This window comes from Apium graveolens, chromosome 1, assembly GCF_009905375.1.
Source record: "Apium graveolens cultivar Ventura chromosome 1, ASM990537v1, whole genome shotgun sequence".
NCBI lineage: Eukaryota > Viridiplantae > Streptophyta > Magnoliopsida > Apiales > Apiaceae > Apium > Apium graveolens.
In genome coordinates, this window is record NC_133647.1 from 64,709,971 (window position 1) to 64,718,767 (window position 8,797).

The window sequence follows — 8,797 nt, forward strand, 5'->3', positions numbered from 1 at the left end:
TGCAACATAAAGTTCAAATTTTAGTTGAAGAGTCTGAATTTTAATTTTTTGAAAAAGCATCAGTACTACTAATTAGATAGCGATATGGTATTAATTTGGACGAGAATGTTTAAAGTATAGTTTACCTATGTTGTAGTGTATAATATATGACTTGGAGATTAATTAGGCTTATGATTTGGGTGAACAATGCGACACTCAGCAAGTTGAGGTTTATGTTTTCATTTTACTTGCGAAATGAAGTGTGTTTCTACAGGCATTAAACTCTGCATTTCAAAACCTTACTTAGCATACTGCTACATTTTAACATTGTTACAAAAGCTTAAGCAAATATATCCTGAGTCACAAGGTCACTAATTTAATAACAATGACTATCATCTAATTTTTTTCTTCCCTCATCTGCGGATGGCATTGGCGACAAGGATGATGGCTCCGGTGCTTTCCTTTTAGTGTTTACGTTAATTGTTTCCGATGATAAATTGGACCCAATCATAGTAGGAAAGTTCACCTTAACGCTTGATCCACACAACTGAAAAGCGGCTTTATCATACGCTAATGCTGCATCTTCTGGTGTATCGTATGTCCCAAGCCATATTCTGCCACCTTTTTTGGCCGGATTTCTGATCTCAGCCGCGAATTTTCCCCAGGGACGCCGCCTCACACCTCTATACAGTTTCCAATTTGATTGTGTGTGAGCCTTAAGTGCCTTGTCCAACTCCTTGGTGCTATGGGGATCAACATGCTCTGCATTTCCAGCCTCTTCGAGGTTGTTTTCTTTGAGAATTAAATTGCAAAATGTTGCAATGCTTTCTTCATCAATTTGTACATTGCCTGAAGTTTTAGTTGGAAAAAACTCGGAAACGTTTTAAGGATTTTCAAGAAGATGTTGTCTTATAGATTCAAGAACAGCAAGGTTCGAGCTTGATAAAGTTTGGGAATACATATTTTTTGTTTGAAATATTGAGATTACGTTTGCTACTAATGGATTTGGCAGTGATGTCTTGAAAGCTTCTTGTTGTTTATATATAGAAGACATGCATGATGCATGTGACAATGTCACTTTAATATCCTTTTAGTTTCAGATGTGACCATCTATATTTTAGTTTTCTAATTTCATTTCAATTTTTTATCAGACCTTCATATTTCATATTAAAATAACTCGTCTGGTAAGAATACTAATAATACAAAGTTAAAATTGTTCTTAGGTTATATATATTATGAACAATTTACTGATCGATCAATTTCAAGAATATTCATAGATGTCTCATTCGCAGATTCCTATTTGTCGATTCAGGAAGATTCGAACTCAATCTCTAATCGAAACACAAATCTTTCTTTTGATATCACCAATAATTTTTCATGGGATTGATGTGAAGATTACATTAAAAAAGAAAGTTCAGAGACAGTGGCGGACGGATCCAGCTTCGAATATAAGAGGGGTTCACAAATTTTTTTTGACGAGTTCGAACCGAGCATTTGACATGTTCGGCTCGAAATAAGCTCAAGCTTTTTCTTTCGAAAAAAACAAAAGTACGATCTTATATATTGAGTTATTGAGAATATTTTCGGCTGAAAATCCTTTCTTATTTGTTGTAGTTACAATTGTTAGAATTACTGACAATTTTACCAACATATAAATCGAAAGATATTTTTTGTGTAAGGTTGTAATACGATCCGGGCAAGCTCGAACTCGTTTTACTGGACTCGGCTCAGCTCGTTTCGTAAACGAGCTTGCGTCCGTTAGATATTCCGTTCATTTATTTAAACGAGTCGGCTCAATTCGACTTGTGAAATTAAGCGAGACTTTTTCGGATAGCGTTTTAGGCTCGATTTAGTGTAAAATTGAAGTAGTCGGCTCGCCCGGCTCGTTAAAACCGAACGAGTCGGCTCAACTGTACCCGTGAAAATTAACATTTGCTACCTCAGGGTAAAATAATATAATAAATATTATCGATCTAATATTTTATCAAAATCGGGGTACAACATAATGCATTGGTCGATATAATATCATCAGAATAAATAAAATATATTATTTATTCGGCATAAAATAAAATAATATTTAACCAAAACTAAAATAAAATTAAAAATAAATTTAATATAATTAAATGGTTGATATAACTGGCCTAATGCTAAAATAAAATAATACATATTATTGATGTACGCTAAAATTAAATTTTAACTCAAACTAAAGGTAATTCTTATATTACTGATCGTGGATCAGAACCCCAGGTTTCGACCTTAGGCACTCTTACACCGTGCATACCTGTTCAAGTAAAATGCCTTTACCAACCTAGTCATTATAGTGTTGGTGTCAAAGTTCAAAGTACCTCTTTCACGGGAGCTAATCAGCTAAAGTAACTTAAAATTTCATTATAATTTTATTTTTAATTTTAATTTTAATAAAGTAAAGCTGTTGTAAGAGGATTTGCGCTACATAATAAAGGTGTGATGAATGCGAGAATAACAAATATATGAATGCGCTGATGACTGCATGTTCACCTTATTGAAAATATATGATGGTATGCTCATGTCGTCGAATGGCATGATCATGTTGTCGAACGGCAGGATCACTTCAAAATAACAGAAGTTTTACTTGGGGATTTAGAGATTTTGCATGATCATAAATACTGCATGATCATGCCGATTTATAAATCATATTTTATTTTAATTAAGATTTGATTTTATTTCATTTTAACAATTTGTATTCCTATATAAACAATCTTACGATGTAACATATAAAAAATATTTTATTGAAATCAAAACCCTTAAAAGTTTTCTCTTATATTTCTTGTGATTTAAGAAAACTCTTGTGAATTCAAGTTGGGTTTGTGGATTTAAGCTTTTAAAGAATTTCTCGTGTAAGAGTTCTTGCGAGAGTTAACGTTTGCTTTTTCTACGCTTCCGTGCTTAGGGGTGGGCAAGGGGTCAGAACCGAACCGAACCTTACCGGCACCGAAAGAATCGAGAATCGAAATATGGATATTTCAAGAACCGAACCGGACCCGTTTATCTGGAAGAACCAAACCGGAACGGAACTGTAAACTTCGGTTCGGTTTGGTTCTGAACCTAAAGAACCAAAGTTTTATTTTATTTAATATTTATATGTATTTTTATATAATTTTTCATTCTAATATTTTTTACTTTTGACTAATATTAATTATTAATTAATGATAGCTTAATGAAGAAGATGTTTAATAGTAGTAGATCATTTTCATTTGACTATTTTATAAGATTTAATATAAAATATATTTGTGAAAATGATCGAAACATCATATATATATAATCTAATGATTAATATTTCTTGAAGTTTATTATAATATTATAAATGAGAAAAAATAATAATATTTAATTATATATATTGAGTTATATATTTATTTATATACTGCTCGGTTCAGTTCTTATGGTTCTAGAATGTTAAGAACCGAACTGAAAACCGAAATTTCTGAAATATAACCAAACCGGACCCGAATTATTAAAGATCTGAACCGGACCCGAATTATTAAAGACCCGAACCAGAACTGCAATTTCGGCTCGATTCGGTTTTTGATTTTGAACCGACAAATGCTCACCCCTATCCGTGTTGCGTCAGAAGCGTAAAGGGTTAGAGTTAGAGCATCGAAAGTAAAATAAAAATGGACTACATACGGCGCCCATCATATTGTGTATATCATGAACTGAGAACTTGGCCTCAAAAATGGAATTGCCAAGATTTTCTGGTGGCTGTTTAAAGAACTCGACTTGCCTAATTATTGTTGAAGTGAAGCACCTGTTAACCACAGATTAATTACCATCCTCAGAAAATGACCAAGTAAAAGTCTCAATAGATCACTCTTTTGTCTCGGTACATTGACACAACTAGCTGATAACTCTGTTTCTTCCCGGGTCTTCTCCTTTCTCACGTGATCTAGGGCCCAGCTTCCGTAGCGGTTGGAGTGAGGTTTACCTGCTAGATATGGGTCTCTGCAAAACAGAACCGGAGGGGGGGTTGTTTCCCGCGGCAACTCTGGTGTGAGAGTAATAAATGGGGTTTCTTGAAGAAGAAGAAGAGGGAAGAAGGAGCTATTCAGAATATGTATAGTGGTGTGTGTATAGGTGTGTAGTAGTCAAATATTTTTCAACCCCTAAAACCCTCTTTTTGGGGCCTTTTATAGGCCCCAAGATTTAGGGTTTTTGGGATTTGTACCTCTTCATCCTAGCCCTTGATCATTTCTGGTTGGTGACTGATTGGACGGTTTGGATGGACTGTGGGGTCAGGTGTCCTTCTTCCACCAGTGTTGCCTTGGGATCTTTGTACATGAACGGCTGGGATGCAATTGTTCCATTTTGGGTAACATGAGACAGTTGACTCTTTGTCTTGTGACACGTGGCGCCGGGGACCACCCCAGTTTGGGCCTGGGGTGTTATCTTTCTGGGCTTTTGTTCCTTTATTTGGTCTTGGTTATTTCTGGCCTATCATTTTCCTTCCACTCCCTTATACGGGTTTTCCCGGATGGGGGAGTAGTCTTCTTTTTCGGGGCATGTGTTTTGAGCTACGTGATTCAGAAAAAATTTCATTTTTTCTTTGGTTTGTGGCCCCTAGCCCCGGGGTGCTGTTGGGTACAAGTCCCTAGGGTTGTGGTTGGGTAGGCCTTTTGGTTTTTGTCACTTGGAAAAGTTTGATCATTTTTCCTTTGATTTGTGGCCCCTAACCCCAGGGTGTTGTTGGATACAAGTCCCCGGGGTTGTGTTTAGGTAGGCCTTTTGGTTCTTGTCACTTGGAAAAGTTTGATCATTTTTTCTTTGATTTGTGGACCCTAACCCCGGGGTGTTGTTGGATACAAGTCCCCGGGGTTGTGTTTGGGTAGGCCTTTTGGTTCTTGTCACTTGGAAATATTTTATCATTTTTCCTTTGATTTATGGCCCCTAACCGCGGGGTGTTGTTGGATACAAGTCCCCGGGGTTGTGTTTGGGTAGGCCTTTTGGTTTTTGTCACTTGGAAAAGTTTGATCATTTTTCCTTTGATTTGTGGCGCTTAACCCCGGGGTGTTATTGGATACAAGTCCCCGGGGTTGCATTTGGGTGACTGGGTGCAGATGCGACAGGTTTGTAGTACTTTAGCGCTTTTCCCGGAGTGTCAGGCGGCGGTTGAGCTTCTTGTACGAATATATGTGTGCGTATATGTATATATACGAAACGTTTCAGTTTTTCCCCCCTTTTCTCCTTAAAAGCCGCGCCTGTTAAATAATTATAGTGATGTTATCATTAACTACAGTGGTTATTCTCTGGACGCTCATGATTGTGCCACGTGTCTTCATCCGACGGACACGATTGTGTAGTAGTTGAGTGGGTTATTATCTCGTGTGCCTATAAATACTCTTCCTTTGCCATTTCTTTTTTCTTCACGCAATTACAAACACAAAAACTCTCTGCAACTTTTCTCCAAGGCAAATCTGGGAGCTTTTCTCTTTGAAGCCACCATATTTCTCCTGCTTTCTTGTAAGTTTTCGAACTTTTCTTCATTATATTCTTTCTCGTGATTATGTAATGAATATTTGTAGTCTGAGTTCTCAGAATAGATGTGTGTCCAAGCATCCGAATCGGTTTAGTTTTGTTGTGTCGAGTTTTGGTGAATCGAACAGGTTGTTGTTTATTGTTTAGATTTGTAATTTTTGTTTGCATAGAAATAGTTGATGTTTGTGCTCTGGTGGTTACTACGCCTATTGTCCCGGAGCCCGAGGAGGTTGAGGTGCTGGATTTGGATGAAGAGGAGGTTGGAACTTTGAACCCTAGAAAGAAGAAGGCTGTGGAGGAATTAGCTGGAGGTTCCGGAACCCCCCAGCGTAGGAGGGTTTCTGCTTCGGGCCCTACCGAGGAGGAGAGCCAGAAGTTGGTGGAGGAGGATGCGTTAAAGAACCTCTTAGCCCGGATGACTTTGGATGATCGCCGGAATGAGATGTTTGAAAACTATGCCACCCCTGCTGACTTCGATTGCTATGCCAAGGAGGATCTGGATACCTTCTTTGATCATCTTGTTCGGGATGTTTCGGAGGTTAGGTTGTTCCCTTATCATTTTTCTTCCTGCCCTTGCATTAGTACTCAGTCGTTTATTTTCAGGCCAACACTCAGATCAGTGGTTGTTCCGCCATTCTTCATAATTACCGCATAAGGGAGGCCAAGAATAAGGCCGCGATGAAGGAGCTATCTAAGGAGAAGGAAACATTCACCAAGTACCGGGAGGTGAATGAGAGGGAGTCCCGTGAGCATAAGAAGGCTGTTGCTAAGGCGGTGAAGGCTCGGGAGGCTGCTGAGCAGGTGGTTGGATCCCTCCGGGCGGAGGTGGAGAATTTAAAGAAAGAGCTTGCTACCAGGCCCCGAGCAGAGGAGGTGCTTGAATCTTTCCGGGGTAACCCAGCTTACTACGAGGAACTCAACAACAAGATCTTTGAGAAGGTTAACATCTGCTGGGACATTGCTTCTGCTTATCTGGTTGAGAATTCGGGTGGTGACATGGACGGGTTCATAGAGCTGTACCTCGCAGAAGAGCTTCGCCGTGAAGAAGCCAAAGCCGCTGAAGCGGGTACTTCCGGAACCCAGCCGCCTCCGCCTCCTAAGAGGGTCGCGAGAAGACTCATCCTCCTCCCGAGAACTGAAGAATGAAGTCCCAGGCTTTGTGCCTTGTAATCTATTTTTCGTAGCTTGCTGTTATTTCAGACTTAGCCCTTGTGGCTTTTAGACTTTGTTATTTGGATTTCGTATGACTTTGGTTTGGATTTGTCCCGGGGCTTGGTTTTCCTCGGGAATGCATGTAAATATATTTCCTTTTCTTATATGGTTTTGCTTTCATTCGTCAAAATTTTTCTAAGTACACGTGGTTCGTGTTACGATCCCCGGGATGGGGTTTAAAATTTTACCTGGATAGATAAAATCTTGTAAGTTCACATGGTTTGTGTTATGGTCCCCGGGATGGGGTTTAAAATTTTACCTATATAGATAAAATTTTGTAAGTACACATGGTTTGTGTTATGGTCCCCGGGATGGGGTTTAAAATTTTAACTGAATAAAATTTTGTAATATGGCGACAGTAATCATATGACAACGAGATTATTTAGAGCTATGGGGTGCTCAAAGCAAAGTTTTTATTTAAATCATAATAACGCAAAAATACATTTCGGGGAAAACGTTGAAAGTTACATCAAGCTGTTATAGCCTAAAAGTGGGGAAGATCCCGGAATGTGCGCCCTACCTTTACTGGTAGAATTTCCTTAGGCGGGCTCTGTGCCAAGTGTTTGGGACTTCAGCTCCACCGAGATAGCTTAGTTTGTAGGTTCCTGGTCGGAGCACTTCTTTAACCATATAGGGGCCTTCCCAGTTGGGTTGTAGTTTTCCTTTATTGGTTGGGTCCGAGGCCTTGGTGTGTCGGAGTACCAAGTCTCCCGCTTCATACTCTCTGATTTTTGCCTTCTTCGCGAAGTAGAGTTTTGTCTTTTCTTTGTAGTCTTCCATCCTTTTTACTGCCTTATCTCTTACCTCGTCTAGGAGCTCCAGGTTGGTCTTAAGTCTTTCAATGTTTGAGATCTCGTCAAAGTTGATGACCCTGTGGGAGGGGGAACCGGTTTCGATTGGTATGCGGGCTTCGGTACCGTATGCAAGCTTGAAGGGGGTCTCATTGGTTCCCGTCCTGGGGGTGGTTCTGTAGGACCACAGGACTTTCGGAAGCTCATCAGGCCAAGTTTTCATGGACTCTTCTAGTCTTTTTTCCAGGCCCCGAAGTATGGTTCTGTTAGTTACTTCGACCTGTCCATTTCCCTGAGGATGTGCGACCGATGCCCTTTTGTGCTTGATTCCGAGCTCTTTCAAATATGCCTCGAATTCGGACCCGACGAACTGTGGGCCATTATCGGAGACAAGAATTACCGGGATCCCGAACCTCATTATGATTGAATCCATAAACTTGATGCAATCTTGTTGATTGATTGTCCTCTTGGCCTTAGCTTCTACCCACTTTGTCATGTAATCAATGGCTACCAGGACGTAGCGGAGGTCACCTTTTGTCCGAGGAAATGGACCCATAATATCTATGCCCCAAATGGCAAACGGGATTGGAGACAATACTGATGCCGGCAGGCTGGGGCTTTGTCTGGGAACATTGCTTAACTTCTGGCATTGAGGGCACTTCTTGACATAGGCGATGGAATCTGCGTGGACTGTGGGCCAATAATATCCTTGCCTGATAACTTTGTAAGCCAAAGCTTTGGCCGCTAAGTGATCTACGCAGATTCCTTCATGGACTTCCCGGTGAGAGTAGTTTGCTTCATCCGGGTCTACACACTTCAGCGTGGGCGCTGAATAGGTTCTCCTATATAGTTGTCCATCTTCCAGAAAGAAATGGGCAGCTTTGTGCTTTAAGTATCTGGCTTTGTTCTGGTCTTCCGGGAGCGTTCCATCCCTTAAATAAGCTTTGTAGGGGGTCATCCAATTGTCTGAGCTCCCGATGCACAGGACCTCAGATCGCTCTGTGCTGGGTGCCTCGAGTTATTCGAAGTAAACTGAACTAGCGAGGTCCAAAGTATTTTGCACGAGCTTGGATAGCTCATCTGCTTTGGAGTTCTCTTCTCTGTTGATCTGAAGTATGGTGATTTCGGGGGTGGCTTCGAGGATACTGCGCACCATTGCCTGGTATTGTGCCAATGTTGGATCATTCGCAATATATTCTCCACTAGTTTGCTTGACCACAATCTGAGAGTCACTTTAGACGATCATCTTCAAAATGCCAAGAGATTTTGCCAATCTGAGCCCGGAGATGAGTGCCTCATATTCAGCC

The 8,797-nt window shown here is 40.3% G+C and overlaps 1 pseudogene; it reads right to left on the bottom strand.

Moving 5' to 3' along the window:
- Positions 1-355: 355 nt before the first annotated feature.
- On the bottom strand, positions 356-940 carry LOC141674142 (ethylene-responsive transcription factor 13-like; annotated as a pseudogene).
- Between the last annotated feature and the right edge of the window lie 7,857 nt (positions 941-8,797).